The following is a 20,025-nucleotide window of genomic DNA, read 5'->3' as shown; positions in this document are numbered from 1 at the left end:
CAGGCAGCAACTCTGAAGAACAAGGATGGGTGACATTTCGGGTCCCAACCTTGCTTCAGACGTCTGAAGAAGGGTCTCAGTCTGAACCATCACCTATCCATGTTCTCCAGAGATGTGTCCTGGCCTGCTGTGTTACTCTAGCATTTTGTGTCTTTCACTAACTTTCCATGATCTTTGATGGAATATCCCCCTCAACTAGCATTGCCATCCACACTATGTAAAAGCCTTGTCTACTCTTCCGTAACTTCCATACTACACAGTCTCCGTATTCTGTTGTTGGCCTTCCAATATTTTCTTCCTGCTGTAAAATTAGAGCCAGTTTGAGTGTGAAACTCAGAGCTCCACCTAGCTGCTGTGATGTGTTCCTCTTCTTTGCTCTTCACACTTGACCCTGGAGAATATCTAACCTCCTCTCCTTAACAATCTCACTCAGCTATTCGAAAAAGCACCAATCCCTGTCAGTAATTAATGCTCCATTGACTACCAGCTGTAGTAAATGATGCTGGGTTTAACCTCATCTATTAGTTTAGCTGCTCTGCTAATACAAATAGCACCAACTGTTCCATTATGCTTGCAATCCTTGGTTTTTTGAATGCCAAAGATGTATATAATATCCTTCAATATTTTCCTTTGGGTATAAAATTATTGTGCATCACCAAGTCTACATTTTATTCCTCAAGCCCCTTATTATCTTTGCAGCTCTGTTTTGTAGCCCAGCTATATCTCGTCTGTGGTGTGGGACCCAAAACTGCACACCTTTCTCTCTGCCCATTCCCTCCACAGACGCTGCCTGACCCACTGAGTTCCTCCAGCACTTTGTTTTTTTTGCTCAGAATTCCAGTATCTGCAGTTTCTTCTGTCTCGACATTTCTCGTGGTGGGGTCTGACTGAACCTTATTTATAATTCTATGTGCCTTATTTTGATTTACATTCATTTTCTTTTGCAACCCAACATCCCATGTTATTTTGTCAACTGCCGAATATTAACTTAATATATTCAGAGGTTTATTATGATTATTTAATTGCCTTAATTTGTATTTCTCCACTAGTGCTATAACCGTTTTGCCTATTCCTAATATCTTAGTCCATTATCCTAACATCTTCGTGCATGTTCCAGTTCAAAGTTATACTTCCAAATGTCCGCCCATTTCTTTAAACAAACTCTATTTCTTTCCAACGTCCACAGTGGTGACTACATTTGCTGTTTTAGCTATCTGTAAATTCTTAGATATAGTTCCAGGCAGGTTGTTAATAAATTACAGAGGTACAAGTTGTAGCACTGAGCACTGTGGGTCGCCACTTGTTGCATCTCTCTGTCCAGATGACTTTCCATTCACAAAGACACACTGTTCCCTTTTACTCAGACTATGCTCAATCCACCTTATATACTTCCACATGCAGTTTTTATTTGTCCAGGTTTTAGCCAGGTACTCTCTGAAAAGCATTACTAAACTCCAAATATTTACATGCTTGCTCACATCCACATCTCTTGTTAATTTATCAAGAAAAAATCTTCAGTTGATTTTTACTTGACTTTGCTTTTGTAAATGCCGACACATTCACATTGTTTTTTTAAAATAAACTTACCAGTGCCTTGCCTTTGACATTTGATTCCATAATTTTACCTGGTTTTGATGTCAGATTGCTGATAGTCTATGGTTAACCCAGTTTCTTTCTCAAATAAATCCACACTTTTAATAAACCTCTGTTCATATATACTTACTTTAGTTTAGTATAGCGTGGAAACCGGGCCTTCTGCCCAACACATCTGTGACGCCCAGCAATCACCCATACACTAGTTCTATTCGACACACCAGGGATGATTTACAGAAGCCAATTAAGCTACAAAACCTGCACGTCCTTGGAATGTGGGTGGAAACTGGAGAAAACGCATGTGATCACAGGGTGAACGTACAAACTCCGTACAACAGCACCTGTAGTTAGGATCTGGTGCTGTAAGACAGCAACACTACCACTGCACTACTATGCCGTCAGTTACTTCTATAGTTAATCTTAAATATATCTGTTGGTTGTGTTTGCTTGTCATTAAAAATCTTTATCTTTAAGTCAAATCGAAGCTACTTACTTGGATCTTACCCAGATATACCAATTCAATGACATTACTAAACATCGCCCGTTCATTTTCTCCCGAGATGCTGCCTGGCCTGCTGAGTTACTCCAGCATTTTGTGAATAAATACCTTCGATTTGTACCAGCATCTGCAGTTATTTTCTTATATTACTAATCCTGGAAGTTATTAGGTGGACACAAAATGCTGGAGTAACAAGATAGCAGTTTGTGTTGGAAAGGTAGGAAATAAAGTTAAAGTATAACCTGCAAAAGTGCATGGTATGACATTTGCAACAAAAAAAAAAGAAATGTAATAGATGCACCTGTAACGAAGAGATGAAAAAACAGATCCATCTAATAAACTGTGTAGGAAGGAACTACAGATGCTGTTTTACATCAAAGATAGACACAAAATGCTGGAGTAACTCAGTGGTCCAGGCAGCATCTCTGGAGAAAAGGAATAGGTGATGTTTCGGGTAAAGACCCTTCTTCAGACCTTGACCTGAAATGTCACCTATTCCTTTTCTCCAGAGATACTGCCGGGCCCTCTGAGTTACTGCAGCATTTTGTGTTGATCTTTGGTGTAAACTAGCATCTGTTGTTCCTTTGTACATAGTTTATTAGATGGATAAGAAAATAACTGCAGATGCTGGTACAAATCGATTTATTCACAAAATGCTGGAGTAACTCAGCAGGTCAGGCAGCATCTCGGGAGAGAAGGAATGGGTGACGTTTCGGGTCAAGACCCTTCTTCAGACTGATCTGTTTTTTCACCTCTTTGTTACAGGTGGATCTATTACATTTCATTTATATATTGTTTTGCAATGTCATACCAGGCACTTTTGCAGTTATACTATAACTTTATTACCTACCTTTCCAACACATGGCTATCTTAGTTCACATATCTTTCAGATTTTAGTATTACCAAAGCATGATTCATCATAACCGGCTTTCATGCTTCCCGAATAATGACGGAATATTTCTGTAAATTTAATTTTCAACAGCCTCTTGAATATAAACATTGTTTTAGTTTCTATGTACATTATACCTCAGCCCGTGTTCTAGATACGGTCCTAAATAAGCGGGCTGAATAGCTCCTGCTGTTTCTCTTTCCGATGTTCTAATGTTCTGATATTGATCTATTATTTGTATCTCTATTTTTCCATATCCCAGATTATAGAATAGCACAGAAACAAGCCCTTCAGCCCACAATGCCTGTGCTGAACATGATGCCAAGACCAACTCTTATCTGCCTGTACATAATCTATGTCCGTTCATTCCCTGCATATCCATGTGCATATCCAAAAGTCTCTTAAATGCCTCCACCACCCCCAGCAGCTCCTTCCATGCACTCACTGATTTCTGTCCAAAACAATTTGCCCTGCACATCTCCTTTAAACTTTGCCCCTCTCACCTTCAAACTGAACTGCTGAGTGTTCTCAAAATGATAAAAGTTTTATTGCTCTAATATCTCTTCATGCGGTTAGATGTCAATTTTTCCCCCCAATTATACTTAAGTGAAATGTCTTGCTGCAATAAAGGCAGCGTATAAATGCTTGTTATCGAGAGGTTGTAATTGAGCATTTCAAATCTTTGAGGGGGTCAGAATGAGTCGGTAGAAACAGTTGGCGTATCACCGACAAGTGCCGCAGACTTAGAATTATCATTAAATTAAGGGGAAAATTATAAGATCCTTTTTCAAGGGCATAGTTATTAGAACAACGATTACTTTTGCTACTGAGGCATGCATGCAGATATAATTCAAGTGAAATTGAACAAGGTATTTCAAAAGAAAGAATCCCTGAGAAAATGGGCATAGAGGAGGGAGGGCAATGGGTTTGCAGAAAACAGCTCTATATTTAAGGCAACCGGCAGTTTTAAAGCATGCACCAGCACAGATGCGATAGATTAAATAGTCTTTGCGCTGTAATTTGGACAATCTTGCAACTCGCATCAAGGCTGTTGTAATTATAATGCCGATTCTCACTGACACATATCATGGTTTTAAATTAAATGTGTCAGAATACCTTCACATTAAATTCACCAACAACATCCAGGTATCTGTTATGATGATATACAATACATGAATATAAAAATACATTCGATTCATTTGGTCACATTCCAGCTCGCTGCTCCCTGCCAGAAGTCTATTATGTTATGAGTAAACCAATAGAGCCCTTTGATCCAAAAACAGCTTGGATGCCTAAAATTATTCTGGAAGTGAATCTGAAATTTAAATTCAGCGATCCACTCTTTCAGGAATAAACCATCGGCATTCCACTTTCACATTCCAGCCTCTAACTCTTTTAGGTATCCATTAGATTCATTGGAGAACATTGATCGGTGCAAGTTTTGCAATGTGCGATTAGCCTGCTTTTGTTTTTGAAGCAGTGGAGGTTGCACAGGAGGTTTGTGCTGAGATCCCTTCATCGTAACTGGACCGACTAATGGCATTGACCATAATGTGGTGATCTTAATATCGGTGACTTTCCAAATGTCTTTTCGTGCCAATGCCTGTTGTCGTTGGCCAGTAATAATCGAACACAAGCCTGCCCCAAAATGCTGGAGTAACTCAGCGGGACAGGCAGCATCTCTGGAGAGACGGAATGGGTGACATTTCGGGTCGAGACCCTTCTTCAGACTACGACTAAAAGGGAGCCAGTTTTTGAGGACAAATGGTAGTGGAAGTCTTTCATGGTCATTGATAGAAAATGTAAGGCCTGCAGCATACACGGGTAGACAGCCAAAGTTTTGTGGGAAAATGGGAGTTTTTTTCATGCCCTTCTCTCGATCAACACCACCCTGGGAGAGAGATGTGTCATTAATAATCTGTGATTCCTGTGTTACTTTTAACAAGTGTCAAATCTCTGTCAACTCCTGCCTGCTTCATCAAAAACTTGCATTATGTTTAATATGCAAGCTAAAAAGTAATATGAAGTATTAAAGATTTTGAACATTTCGGATAACTTTTAAAATTAAAAATCCAACATGCTTTTCAAGCAGTTAAATAATCTGCAGGATTGCACTCTGTGTAATGCCTAGGGGCGATGGTGTCAGTGTGATTGTAATCCGTCGCTCGTGTTTGCATTCCACAATTGTTAGATTTCACAGTGAAAGATCTGCAGATCTTCAATTCTGTGCCATTTAGAAGCTGCTCGAATCCCCACTTGGAATTTATAGATATTGCGGTGCATGTAAACAGCATTGGAACATAGAACAGTGCAGCATAGGAATAGGCCTTTCGGCCCATCTAGTCTGTGCTGAACATGATGCCAAGACCAACTCTTATCCGCTTGCACATGATCTATAAACCTCCATTTCCTGCATATCCATGTGTCTATCCAAAAGTCTCTTAAAAAGCCACAATCGTATCTGCCTCCATCACCACCCCTGGCAGCTTGTTCCAGGCATTTAGCAACCTCTGTACGTAAAAAAGAAACTTGCCCTGCACATCTCCTTTAAACTTTGCTGCTTTCACCTTAAAGCTACGTCGTGGTTCTGACTGTCTACCCTATTTATAATTTTATAGATTCCGCCTCTCATAATTTTATATAATTCTACATCTGAAATTACTTCCAGCGTGCAAGTGGGCCACTTGCAGCATAAAGTTAGTCGTGTCATTTTTTGGTTTGGTTCAGGCGTTCATTAATACATTTCTTTAACATTTGACTACAATAACCAGTTCGAAGTGGTTTTCCCACTGAGAGCAGAGTCTGCTCACTTGTGCCGGCCGCATGCGTGGATTTTGTTTCTAATGCATTTAAATCTGGTCTCTCCAAATTAACATAATAGCTATCTTCATGCAAATCTTGTGAAAGTAACAGTTACCCCAATAAGGCTCTATTCCCTGGAGCCCAGGATGATGAGGGGTGATCTTATAGAGGTATATAAAATCGTGAGGAGTAGATCAGGTAGACGCACTGAGTCTCTTGCCCAGAGTAGGGGAATCAAGAATCAGAGGACAAAGGTTTAAGGTGAAGGGGGAATGACTTAATAGGAATCTGTGGGGTAACTTTTTCACACAAAGGGTGGTGGGTGTATGGAACAAGCTGCCAGAGGAGGAAGTTGAGGCGGGAACTATTGCAACATTTAAGAAACAATTAGACAGGTTTGGAGGGATATGGACCAAACGCAGGCAGGTGGGGCAGGTGAAGATGGGTCATATTGGTCAGTGTGGGTAAGTTGGGCTGAGGAGTCTGTTCCACTCTGTATGACTCTATCCAAGTAAGAAGCATAGGCTGAGGAGAGAGTACTTCTGTTAAAGAAGCAAATATGAAGCAATTCAAGAAAAGGAAACTAAGGTAATAGGAGATGAGGTCAGTACTTGAATCCTTGACTGTAATGTCATGACTTGCATTGAGGTTACAGCTACTGTTTAGCTCATTGTTTGCAGTTGCTATGCACTCTTCCACGTCCTCTACTGGATATCTACAAGCTATAATCATCTATGTGAATGATCATTTCCTGATCAGATCCCTCCTGTCCCAGTAACATATTACACACCTCGGGAATTTATGAGCCAATAATAGAGCAAAAAAGGATATTTATTTACCATTCATATCTCTGGACATGGCTATTCCAGTTTAGTGCTGGCTGGCTTCCTTCGAGTCATGAAGGCATAGTCATACAGCGTGGAATCAGGCCCTTTGGCCCAACTTGCCCACACCAACATGCCCCATCTACACGAGTCCCACCTGCCTGCATTTGGGCCATATCCCTCTAAACCTACCCAATCCATGTATCTGTCTAAATGTTTCTTAATCGTTGTGATAGTTCCTGCATCCTTCATTAGGCTCTCTCAATAAGTTGCTTTAATCAGAAACTCTGCTAGCCAACCACTAAATCTATCTCACTGCATTAATCATCCTGTATTTGCTGATGTATTAGCTTCCAGCTAGCCCATGCCATCTATTTAAAGTTATCGACCATATTTTTGATTCTACTCAATTCTCTATCAATTGAAAATGCAAGTGCTTACCCAGTCTGTTCCCAAGATCCTAAGATACTGAATAAACTCTTCAAATCTGTCCACTTCACTAATTTAATCCAATGGTATGAACACTGAATTCTCCAATTTTAGGTGACTAACCTAACACCCCCCCCCCCCATCTTTTCTACTCGCCACTCTTCCCTGTGCCCCATCTCTTGGATGAGCACCCATTTCTCCCTTTACCCTTCCCCTTCCACCTATCTTCCTTCCTCTGGGTTCACATTTCACGCCCCTTCTATCTCAATATCTCACAATTTTTGTCTTTCCATCTCTGGCCTTTGTCCAACCATCTGCCAATCCCAGCCCCCATTCACCTATCGCAGGCTTTATCTCACCCCCACAAGCTCCCCCCCCCCCCCCCCCACTACCACCAGTCTGATCTGAAACATCACCAATCCATGTTTCCTCCAGAGATACTACCTAACTCACAGATTCAGTTACTCCAACACTTTGTGGGGGTTTTTGCTACTCAATATCACCCTTTATAAATGACTTTTTATTATACGCCTTCAAATTCGGTAAGTGGTCCTGTGCCCATGATGTCTTGCATGCTTTAACAAATAAGGTGCTATGTAAATGGAAATAGCTGTTTCAGTACATCAGGTATAATCTGTGTAAAAGTTACCGACTCCAGACTCCTGCTCCTGAGCTCTGACTACATCCTTGCATTAGCAGCCATTTATTGGCCTAGGATTTGCAAGCCAAAGATCAATGGCTGTTATTTGTCATTAGGCACAGCATCTGATCACAATTATTATCACAACAATTCACCATCTTTAGGTCTCAACGATCCCAACATTGCTCCGAAAACCTGATTTATTATAGTTATAGAGTCATACAGCACGTAAACCGGACCTTTGGCCCAATTTGCCCATGCCCATGCCCATGCCAACCAAGGTGCACCCATCTACAGTAGTCCCATCTGCCCATGTTTGGCCCATAACCCTCTAAACCTTTCCATGCCAACCAAGATGCCCCACCTACACTAGTCCCACCTGCCCATGTTTGACCCATATCTCTGACCCTTTCCACGACGATCAAAGTGCCCAACCTACACTAGTCCCACCTGCCCACGTTTGGCCCATATCCCTCTGAACCTTTCCTATCCATGTGCCTGTCCAAATGTTTTTTAAATGTTGTTATGGTTTCTGTCTCAGTTACCTATGGAGTTCTACTCCCTCTCTCCCCGTTGTTAAGATCTATTCATTGTTTTGTCCCGAATGAAAATGCATGGAGAAGAGGAGACAAGATGAGTCTCATCACCCCTCAGGGATTTTCCACCTCCCATTTTCAAGCATCCACTACGAAAATAGAAGGATGAACATAACCACACATTACTGTCATTTGATGAAAAGGTGATTTACCGCAAGAAAATTAAGTAAAATTGACTTGCGTTTGGTAAATCCATCGGAATGGTGATAGACAGTCCGAGTCCATTATGATTTAAAATTACACCCAGACTATAACCTAAGTAATCCATCAGATTGCACCCTGGGGCTATGGGACAGAGCAAGTCTCATTGTGATCAACATCTCCACTCCCAGCAATGGGGACAGCTCAGGTTCACCATGATCCAGATAGGTTTGTGTAACAGTTGCTTGATTAGATTAGAAAAACAGAAGTTAATCATCTGGATAATTTAAAATTCAAATATAAAACGTATTTTTGCTATAATCATGCCTTTCCAGCATTAAAGCCGGTAGCACCTCCAATAAAAGGGGCGCCAGTGGTAGCACTGCCTCACAGCGCCAGAGGCCCGGGTTCAATCCTCGCCTCGGGTGCTGTCTGTGTGGAGTTTGCACGTTCTCCCTGTGACCTCGTGGGTTTCCTCAGGGTGCTCGGGTTTCTTTAGAGATACAGATACAGCGTGGAAACAGGCCCTTTGGCCCACCGAGACCGCGCCGCCCAGCGATCCCCGCACACTAACACTATCCTACACACACTAGGGACAACTTTTACATATTACCCAGTCAATTAACCTGCATACCTGTATGTCTTTGGAGTGTGGGAGGAAACCGTAGATCTCGGAGAAAACCTACGCAGGTCACGGGGGGAACGTACAAACTCCGTGCAGACGGCGCCCGTAGTCAGGATCGAACCTGAGTCTCCGGCGCTGCATTCGCTATAAGGCAGCAACTCTACCACTGCGCCACCGTGCCGCCCACATTCCAAAGACGTGCTGGTTTATAGGTTAATTGGTCTCTGTAAATTGCTCCTAGTGTGTAAGGAGTGGATGAGAAAGTGGGATAACATAGAACTAGTGTGAATGGGTGAACGATGGTCGGTGTAGACTCGGTAGACTGAAGGGACGGTTTCCATGATGTACCTCTTAACTAAAAACTAAACTAAAACTGTATCTCTCTTGACTTTAATAAATGGTGAATTCAAGTTCGGCTGAAAACATTATAGTGGCAGGCTAATCCCTTGGGGCATTGTGGTAATTTTAATTGCATGTGAATGAGCATTCAAAGGAGGGCCAATCATAATATAGGATTGGCTCATATTTAGTTGAGTTTACAAGAATTCTGCTGAGAACTGTCTCAGGCACCACAAAATTAATGTAAGATCCTATTGTCTCGTCTGTTCAGTCACATCAGATTTGATCTCCCTGCTGTCATTCCTGTCTAATGCTGAACATGTTACCATGACAGCCACAAGGTACTCTGCTGTCAGGGAATGCTGTTTCACTGGACTGACTGACTTCACTCAATACCTGAAGACACAAGTCCTTCAATAACATAATAATTTTCAAAACCTTCCTTCCGAGGAAGGTTATGGTGCAGAAAGCCCCATTTTGTAAGGCGATCTTTCAAATTAAGGTATGCAGTCTTGATTTATTGCTTTTTGAAATAAGCTCTAATGTCAGACAGGAAAAACACCACCTTACTTGCATTTCAGAACGTTAATTGTCAGCTTTGGAGTGTCTTGTTGGAGTCAAGAGATTGTGAGTTCAATTTGTTTGCATAATCTAACATAACCTAGGCTCAGTACTACATTATTGACAATGCCATTGTTCTGGATTAGATGTTAAACCATAGTCTTGTTCACCTCTTTGGTAGGATTCAAATATTGCACAATTTTTCATTAATATTTAGATTCTAGTTCAGCACAGACATTGTGGGCCGAAGGGCCTGTTCCTATGCTGTGCTGTCTCTATGTTTCCACTTACAATTATGAAATAGTTGCCATTAAATCCAATAGAGGTTTCTAGAGGAACTCCTTAGGTCGGCACAGTGGTGCAGCTGGTAGAACTGCTGCCTCACAGCGCCAGAGACCAAAGTTCGATCCTGACCTCGGGTGCTGGCTCTGTGTGGAGTTTTCACATTGTCCCCGTGACTCCGTGGGTTTCCTCCGGGTGCTCCAGTTTCCTCGCACATACCGAAGGCGTGCAGGTTAGTCGGTTCATTTATCTCTGTAAATGATCCCTGGTGTGTAGGGAGTGGATGCAAAAGTGGAATAACATAGAACCTGTGACACCATAGATCATAGAGTCATACAGCATGGAAACAGGGACCCTGACCCAACTGGCTCCTGCCGACCAAATGCCCCATCTACACTAGAGCCACCTGACTGCATTTAGCCCATAACTTTTTAAACCTTTCCTATCCATATACATGTCCAAATGTCTTTTAAACATTGTGATAGTACTTCCCACAACTACCTCCTCTGGCAGCTCATTCTATATACCCACCACCCCCTGTGTGGAAAAAAAATGCCCTTCAGGTTCCTATTAAATCTTTCCCCTCTCACCCTAATCTATGATCAGTGTGGACTCAGTGGGCCGAAGGGCCTATTACCCTGCTATAACTTATACAAAATCAGGAAAATAGCCTTTCCTAAGTCAATGTGGAAATTAGAATCAGGAGCAGTACAAATGAACCATAACTACAATAGGTCTTTTTACAATATTCTATTTTCTTGACAATATTTCACTATGTGAGGAATAAACAAAAATGGTAAACCACATCAGTTGAAGTGGCCAGATGGTTGATAGAAAATACAATGGAATATTTACAGTGGTAAATGGTGAAAGACATTTTCCTCTGACTGTAAAGTGGTGCTTATCAAATTACATTTAGCTCTGAAACGATCTCTTCTCATTATTCCCGCTCACCAAAGTTCTGAGACAGAAATTCATGTCTTTGCCTTGATTCAAGCAATGGATGTTGCAGCACACCAGTGTTCACATGAGAGTGTGAGAGTGAGAGAGAGAGTGTGTGTGTGTGTCTCTGTGCATTTGGGCCATACTGGGGCAGGGCGGATAAGCATTCCACCAGTGTTACAAAAATGTACACATTGTTCTTTTGATAAAGAACAGATAGGCACCACATTGGGGAAAAAAAAAGTTTTATTTCATTCAACTACCGACTACAATCTTGACCGCAAATATCTAGATGGATATAGTATAAGAAAAGGCGGAAACAGTGCTTGCATAGAAAAAATATTTACACAGAGGCAATTTAACTGAAGGATTTGGATATTAAAAAATGCAGAAGCAAAGTATTGTTAATGATTTCTGAGATTTGATGCAGAAATACATGTGAGTTTATTTTGGTAATATTCTCAATTAACAATCCTGGATTTCAAATTCAATATCAGATTAGGTCGGTGAGTACAAAGTGTCTGGTGAAATCTGCTACCTTTCTGCAGTTATTTCAGCCACAGTCACAGACTCACCAGGAACCACGCCCTGAGAACGAGGAGAAGCAGCGCTCGCTAACCCCCAGACCCGGAAATGTCACGTTGGCAGCAGAATGAAACATGGCTGAGCATGGCAGGTGGGACATGCGTGGATGACACATCTTGGTCAGCATTGGTAAGTTGGGCTGAATGGACTGTTTCCGTGCTGTATGACTCGATGAGCCATGTTTATCCACCTTTCAAGCAGTCATAGAATCATATAGCACGGGAACAGGCCCTTCAGCCCAAGCTGTCCACGTTTGGTCCATAAAGAATAGCCACAGGAAGCAGATCCCAATTAAAGTTCATGAAAACTGTTGGCACTTGGGTGCAGTGCTACTGATGGGTGATTCTTGAAGCATGCATCTATACAATCTGATCTTAGAAATGCTGCATTATTCTATCATATAGAGACAGTGCCTTGTATATAGCCTCAGCATTAACATGTCGGCAAAACAGTGATGATTTCACATTCAGCAGCAAGTTCAGGGTGTGAGTTTGGGGTAGGAAGGTGATTGAGGTGAGTGTGAAACACAAGAGAACCATAACTGATCATCAAGGCTGTCAGCTTCCGGCCACGATTCTCTGCTTCCTCCACCGTTTCGCCTTTTCTGAAAACCGATATATATTGTGTGGTGGTCTTTAACCCACTGAGACCTTCAAGTTCAGCATGCGGCCTTTATTGCACCGATTCTAAATAGCGTCTCTTAAATGGTATGTTGAGAGATGACCTCCTCATCAGACTCTACATGCCAGAACCTATTCTTTGCATCCAGCAGACTAAAACCTGTACTTAGTCAAGTCAAGTCAAGTCAATTTTATTTGTATAGCACATTTAAAAACAACCCACGTTGACCAAAGTGCTGTACATCTGATTAGGTACTAAGGAAAAAAAATGAAACATACAGTAGCAAACAGTTCACAGCGCCTCCTCAATGAGCCTCAAACGCTAGGGAGTAGAAATAGGTTTTGAGCCTGGACTTAAAGGAGTCGATGGAGGGGGCAGTTCTGATGGGGAGAGGGATGCTGTTCCACAGTCTAGGAGCTGCAACCGCAAAAGCGCGGTCACCCCTGAGCTTAAGCCTAGACCGCGGGATAGTGAGTAGCCCCAAGTCGGCCGACCTGAGGGACCTGGAGTTAGAGAGGGGGGTTAAAAGATTTTTGATGTAGGGGGGGGAATGTCCTTGTTCCATCTGCATCCCAATAGAGCTCCAGTCAGGTGTTCAGTAGGTAAATTCTCATCTTGCCATACACCAGACTGGATAGCTGGGAACAAGCATATCTACTGGCTCTATTATCGCTGCCTCAGTAAGTCTTCAACTTGGCTTTACATTCCTGTTTGAGCCTCTGGAATATGCTTTGGTGGGAGGACTACTGACTGCTTCCAGTGAGGTGTGGACAGTATTTACCTTCTAGTTTTCAAGTTTCAAGAATATCTGGAAATGCATTTGTTAGTTGAGTGACTGAAGTGATAGCTTACATGAATCGATCTTCTTGATCATGTGTCGGACTTCCTCGATCAGCCCCGTTTCCAAGTGTATCTGGTTGCCACAATGAAATCCAGGGAACTCTGCAAGAGTGTTACGTACCAGGACTAGCAGCCGGAATTCCACATCATTATCCAAAAGATTACACTCTAATCCCACCACAGAGTACTGTGATAAATACATTGGGAATTAGAGCTAGTTTCAGTGATGCTAATTGCAAACCCAGATTGTTACCTGGTTCACTCATGTCCTTCAGAGAAGGTCTCTCCCATCTTTATCAACTCATCCCGTGAATGTGTTCCAATCTTAACCGTCTCCTCTGCGCAGAGTGAGAGACGTTGACAACAAATGCTGGCATTTCCAGCAAAGTCAATTTGTTGAGAACTGCTGCTGTTTGGGGGAAATGGATCACCGTCACCCTCTCAAGGGCCTTGCCATCAGTGCACAGGACCTGATAATTCCAACTAGATTGGCGTAGATGGCCAAATGGGTCAACATGGACCTGGGGGGGGAGGGGGTGCAAAGGGCCAGTTTCTGTGCTGTGCCATTCTATGATTCATCACCTTCAGACAGCCTCTACAGCAGGGTTCAGCAATCTTTTTGTACATGAATAAAATGTGACTGGTTACTTTTAATGCACTGCTTTAGGAGGTCAATATACTTGAAATCCTGACCTGCTGAGTTACTCCAGCATTTTGTGAATAAATCGATTTGTACCAGCATCTGCAGTTATTTTCTTATAATACTTCTACCAGAAATGATTTGAAATGCCATTAGTGTCAGTGGAAGCTCCTTCCACAGGATTGACTTAGGCACCAGGTACATAGTTTTGCCTGGGGCTCTGAATGTAGCTGTCTCTGTCCTTGCACACCTCTAATGGACCTGTGCTGGTCTCTTCACTGTGTATTGTTTGTACAAATGTAAAAAAGTCCCAATTGGAGGTCATCCTTTCTCATAGAGCCATAGAGCACGGAAAAAGCCCTTCAGCCCACGATGCAGCTTTATAGGACTTTGGGTAGGCCACATTTGGAATACCGCAAATAGACACAAAATGCTGGAGTAACTCAGCGGAACAGGCAGCATCTCTGGAGAAAAGGAATGGGTGACATTTTGGGTCGAGACCTTTCTTCATACTATGTCTGAAGAAGGGTCTCGACCTGAAACATCACCCATTCCTTCTCTCCAGAGATGTTGCCTGTTTTGCTAAGTTACTCCAGCATTTCGTGTCTATCTTCAGTTTAAACCAGCATCTGCAGTTCCTTCCTGCACATTCGGAATATCGCATGCAGTTCTGGTCACCCCATTATAGATAGGATGTGGAGGCTTTGGAAAGGGAGCAGAGGTGGTTTACCAATGATGCCTGGATTAGGCGGTATTAGCTAAGGGGAGAGGTTGGACAGACGGATTGTTTTCTCTGGAACATCGGAGGTTGCGGTGCGACCCTGTTGAAGTTTATAAAATTATGAGAGGCATTGATAAGGTAGAGAGTCAACATTTTTCCCACGATGCAAAAATCAAATACTAGAGGGTATAATTTTAAAATGAGAGAGGCAAAGTTTAAATGAGAAGTGTAGGGCAAGTTTGTTTACACAGAGGGTGATGAGGGCTTGGAACGTGCTGCCGGGGGTGGTGGTTACGGCAGATACGATAGAGGCATTTAGGAGACATTTGGACAGGCACATGGTTATGTGGGCAATGGAGGGATATGGATTATATGCAGGTGGATAAGAGTTTGTTTTGGCATCATGTTCAGCACAGACATTGTGGGCCAAAGGACCTGTTCTTGTGCTGTACTGTTCTATATTCTTTCAGCTCTCTATACCGGGTGCCCTGCTTAGTGCACTTGATACTTCAGTTCAAACGCTCACAGGTAAGTATTTTAATAAAAGATGTCTGGTCTCGCTGTTTAATGCTGGTTCCATTTGTGTTCTTGTTCCTGGGAATGCATCCTGAGCACTGAGCAAGATACCAGCTTACACTCCCTCGACCCATTTGGAAATCCAGAAACTCAGGCAGCATAACTTGTTCCATTGTGTATTCTCTCAGTTGAATCACACAGCTCACTGTGAAATAGCTCACGGAGCCAGCTGGCATCCTCATAGATGTCTTCTTTCAAACAGTCTCGTACCGGAACCTTTGCCCCTAAAACCTGTTGCGACATTAGGCCGCCATTTGTCACATGAAACAAAGGGACAAGCTGCAATAAAGGAACGATTGCTCACCGGCTGATACTGTCAAGGGCGTATATGTTAAAACGTGAATTCCCAACCGTACTGAGCACTTGTTCAGAAGGCCAGCGTTAGCGGAGCACAAATCAGAAGAGGCGGCAATCAAACTTCCTCTGATTTTGATCAGAACACATTTTCACTCCCGTTTCTGGTTCACGTCACCAAGAAACAAGGGAGCATTGTGACATTGAAGAAAGGTCAGAGAGTATGAGCAGATTGTTTCTCCAGTGTCCAATGCTGAATAAACAAAAATAAAACAGAAAGCAGGAGAAATATTTAGGTCGGGTAGCATGTGGCGAGATGAAGACAAACTTAGTGTTTCAGATCAATGGTCGGAATAAGTAGAAATTCTCTTCAAAATTCTCTTCTCTTCAGGGCGGCACAGTGGTGTAGCGCCAGAGACCCCGGTTTGATCCTGACTATAGGTGCTGTCTGTACGGAGTTTGTACGTTCTTGCTGTGACCGCGTGGGTTTTCTCCGGGTGCCCTGGTTACCTCCCACATTCCAAAGATGTGCAGATTTGTGGGCTAATTGGCTTTGGTAAAATTCTAAATTGTCCCTAGTGTGTGGGGTAGTGCTCGTGTACGGGGATCGCTGGTCGGTGTGGACTTGGTGGGCTGAAGGATCTGCTTCCCTGCTGTAAAGTCTAAAGTAAAGTCTGAGGTCTAAAGTAAACATTGGAAAGGCCAGAACCAATAGTCAATTGTGTTTAATTGTCACATGTGCCAACAACGGAACAATGAAATTCTTACTTGCAGCAGCATAACAGGCCTGCATAACACTATACACATAATATGAATTAAACAAAAAAACGGAAGTAACTCAGCAGGTCAACGGAAAGACTATATACATTCATCAGTCTGAAGAAGGGTTTCGACCTGAAACGTCACCCATTCCTTCTCTCCTAGATGCTGCCTGACCTGCTGAGTTACTCCAGCATTTTGTGATACCTTCGATTTGTACCAGCATCTGCAGTTATTTTCCTACAAGACTATATACATGATTGTAATCGAGCCATCCACAGTGTACAGATACATGATAAAGGGAATAACGTTCAGTGCAAGATAACGTTCAGTAATATCCAATCAAAGATAGCTTTAGAATTGTTCTTGGTGACTACAACTTAGCAGGACAGCATATTTCTACACATTTCAATATCCAGAAACTAATAACGAGAAAGTGTGTTAAAGTCCAAAGCTGAATGCCGTTTGCCTGATAATATGCAAATTCAGAATTTGTCTGCAGAGTTGGGGATATTTGATTACTCTTCTGGAATTATCTGCTCAGAGGAGGAAGTTTTCTTTCCAGTAGCGTTACATTCTGTGACTCCCACTCGCTGGCACACACAGTGCCGCCCGCACGTGTGATGGTCACTCGTTTTCCCTGCAGCCTGCCCAAGACTTCCCAACTTTTGATTGTAATTAGTATTCCCACAATGAAGGCTGGGAGTCAGCAGGATAGAAAACATTATGTCATAGCCTGCATTCGTCTGTTCTTGTGAGAATTCTGCCTTTGTACAGATCTTGTGTAACTTCAGACATGTTGAAAGGTTTCTTTGAATTGGTGCCTCCAGGTGATGATGCAGTTAGGATTATCTTTTGCAAATCCAGTTTTGTTCTCGCTGTACCAGTCAAGCCATGAAACGGGTGGAAAATTTTATATTTTAATTGCTTGTTTTTTTACTTGCTGCATTAAACGTTATTCCCTTTATCGCGTACTTGTATACTGTAAATGGCTAGATTGTAATCATGTATTGTCTTTCCACTGACTGGTTAGCTTTTCACTGTACCTCTGTAATAAACTGTAAACTGTTCAGAAGTCAGGGTGCATAAAAAGGGTCTCTTTGGAGGCTTTGAAATGATCATGGTGTCCAGAGAGATACTGCAGTGCAATCTCTCTCTGTCATTCACAGAGCTTTGTCCGGGTATTGTGTGTTTGATTGGGAATCGCTTTGAAAGCCCCTGCACTGTGCAGTATGCAACAACATTTCAATTGACCAGGAGATTACAAAATCATTGCGATTTTCCGTGGTGTTCAGTGGCAACAGAGCGAGAAGTAGATAATCTTTAATGTGATCAAAAACGCGTACAGGAAGCAGCATCACCGGGAGGAAAAAGATCTGACACTTTAGTTTAAGGACCCTTCATCAAATCCGGAAAAGTGAGAATTAAATTGCAGTAAATGGATTTGGCCAGGAGGCTGAGCAGCAGGTGATAGCAATACAAGATATGATAAGTCTGAAGAAGGGTCTCGACCCGAAACGTCACCCATTCCTTCTCTCCTGAGATGCTGCCTGGCCTGCTGAGTTGCTCCAGCATTTTGTGAAATAAATACCTTCAATTTGTACCAGCATCTGCAGTTATTTTCTTACACAAGATATGATAAGGTCTGCTTTTATTTTGCAACTCTTCCTTGGTCTTAGTGCAGTCGGAATGGCAGTTAGGGTAGTGGTACAGGTGTCAGAGGTCACGGGGAGGCAGGAGAATGAGGTTAGGAGGAGTAGACTTGATGGGCCGAATGGCCTGATTCTACTCCTATCCCTTATGACCTTATGCTCCTCCTGCAGGATGTGCAAAGTCAGGGTGATTCCCAATGTCTCTGAGCACTACACCTGTGGGAACGAATAAAGCATAACTCCAGGGCAGAAATATCAAAGACGAGAGGGCATGGCAGTAAGTCGAGAGGGGAAAAGTATGAAGGAGACGTAAGGGCAACTTTTATTCACATAGAGGGTAGTGGGTGCCTTGGAATGTGCTGCAGGGGTGGGGGGTGACAGAGGCAGAAATTATGGTGGCATTTAAGAGGCTTTTAGATAGGCACATGAATATGTAGGGAATGGAGAGATGTGATTCATGTGCAGACAGAGGAGATTAGTTTATTTTGGCATTATGTTTGGCACAGAAATTGTGGACCGCAAGGCCTATCCCCGTGCTATACTGTTGTTCCATGTTCTATGAAAGGATGCAGATCAAAGTTAGTCATGGTGACAATTATTTTAACATTCAGCAGTTGGAAACAGAAAATAAAAAAAGAAACAAATTAAATCAGAAAGGTAGAGCCTCGATTTTGGAGGAGGGATAAAAGCATTGCATGGTCACCAGAAAAGATTAGATTCAATATTAAAAGGTTAGTTTCACTGTTGAATGAGCAGCTGAGAGGAGAAGCAGCATGGTAGATTTAAAAGCAGTTAGACTTTAGAGATACGGTGTGGAAACAGGTCCTTCGGCCCACCGAGTCCACACTGACCAGCGATAGCCCCGTATACTAGCACTATCCTACACACTAATTCACAATTTACAGAGGCCAATTAATCTACTAACCTGTACATCTTTGGAATGTGGGAGGAAACCGGAGCACCCGGAGAAAACCCATGCGGTCACAGGGACATACAAACATACAAACTCCATACAGACAGCACCCGTAGTCAGGATCAAACCTGGGTCTCTGGCGCTGTAAGGCAGCAACTCTACCAGTGGCCACTGTGCCGACCCGAGTGAGAAGGATTGTTTGCATCCCGAAGTGACTGCTCCTGTTAGTATATAAAAGAAAGGCAAGCATTAGTGGACATCAGCTTGTTGGGAGTGGCTGTGTGCTGAGGGGCAAGTGGTTTTGTTGAGGGTAAATGCTGAGGTTTTGGCCAGGAGGCTGATCGCAATATAAGATAAGTTCTGTTTATATGACTCTGGAATGGTGTGTGGCTTCCCTGATGCCACGATCCAGGATGATTTGCAGCAACTGAAGAATATTCTCAAGGGAGAGGGTGAACAGTTAGAATTTGTTGGTGCGAATTACGTGGGTGTGAAAATGGATAAAGTCCTGCAGAGTGAGTCCAGGGAGTTGGTCAAAAGGTTAAAAAGTAGCACCTTGAGCATAGTGATCTCAGGATTGCTCCCAGTGCCATGTGCTAGTGAGGGTAGGAATAGGAAGATAGGACACATGATTGTGTGGAGAAAGTGTTGGGATATGGGGAGAAAGCAGCAATGGGGTACTGATTTTGGATGATCAGCCACGATCGTATTGAATGGCGGTGGTGGCTCGAAGGGCCGAATGGCTTACTCCTGCACTTATTTTCTATGTTTCTGTGTAGGGGACAGGGATTCAGATTTTTCAACCTTCTGTGATCTCTTCTGGAACAGAGTTGACGTGTGCAAGAAAGACGGGATGCATGTGAACTGGAGGGGGACCAACATCCCCCTTTGTCCCCCTTTGCGGGCTTTCTCCATGCTTGGGCGGCACGGTAGCGCAGCGGTAGAGTTGCTGCTTTACAGCGAATGCAGCGCCGGAGACTCAGGTTCGATCCTGACTACGGGTGCTGCACTGTAAGGAGTTTGTACGTTCTCCCCGTGACCTGCGTGGGTTTACTCCGAGATCTTCGGTTTCCTCCCACACTCCAAAGACGTACAGGTATGTAGGTTAATTGGCTGGGTAAATGTAAAAAAAAAATAATAATAAAAATTAAAAAAAATTGTCCCTAGTGGGTGTAGGATAGTGTTAATGTACGGGGATCACTGGGCGGCACGGACTTGGAGGGCCGAAAAGGCCTGTTTCCGGCTGTATATATATGATGATG

At 42.9% G+C, this 20,025-nt stretch overlaps 2 protein-coding genes across 3 annotated transcripts in view; one reads left to right on the top strand and one right to left on the bottom strand.

Annotated features, from left to right (window-relative positions):
* The window catches only part of LOC144603526 (protein Wnt-7b), a 60,728-nt gene that overhangs the window by 27,697 nt on the left and 13,006 nt on the right, over nucleotides 1-20,025 (top strand). The window lies entirely within an intron of this gene.
* Nucleotides 18,893-20,025, bottom strand: part of atxn10 (ataxin 10) — a 154,150-nt gene continuing 153,017 nt past the window's right edge. The window contains exon 11 of the transcript XR_013548631.1: nucleotides 18,893-18,984. The gene's annotated coding sequence lies outside the window, so the exon portion shown is untranslated. The remainder of the gene's footprint in view (nucleotides 18,985-20,025) is intronic.

Source organism: Rhinoraja longicauda, chromosome 20 (assembly GCF_053455715.1).
Source record: "Rhinoraja longicauda isolate Sanriku21f chromosome 20, sRhiLon1.1, whole genome shotgun sequence".
NCBI lineage: Eukaryota > Metazoa > Chordata > Chondrichthyes > Rajiformes > Arhynchobatidae > Rhinoraja > Rhinoraja longicauda.
Note: the sequence above shows the minus strand (reverse complement) of the source record. Positions and strands in the feature narration are given on the sequence as shown.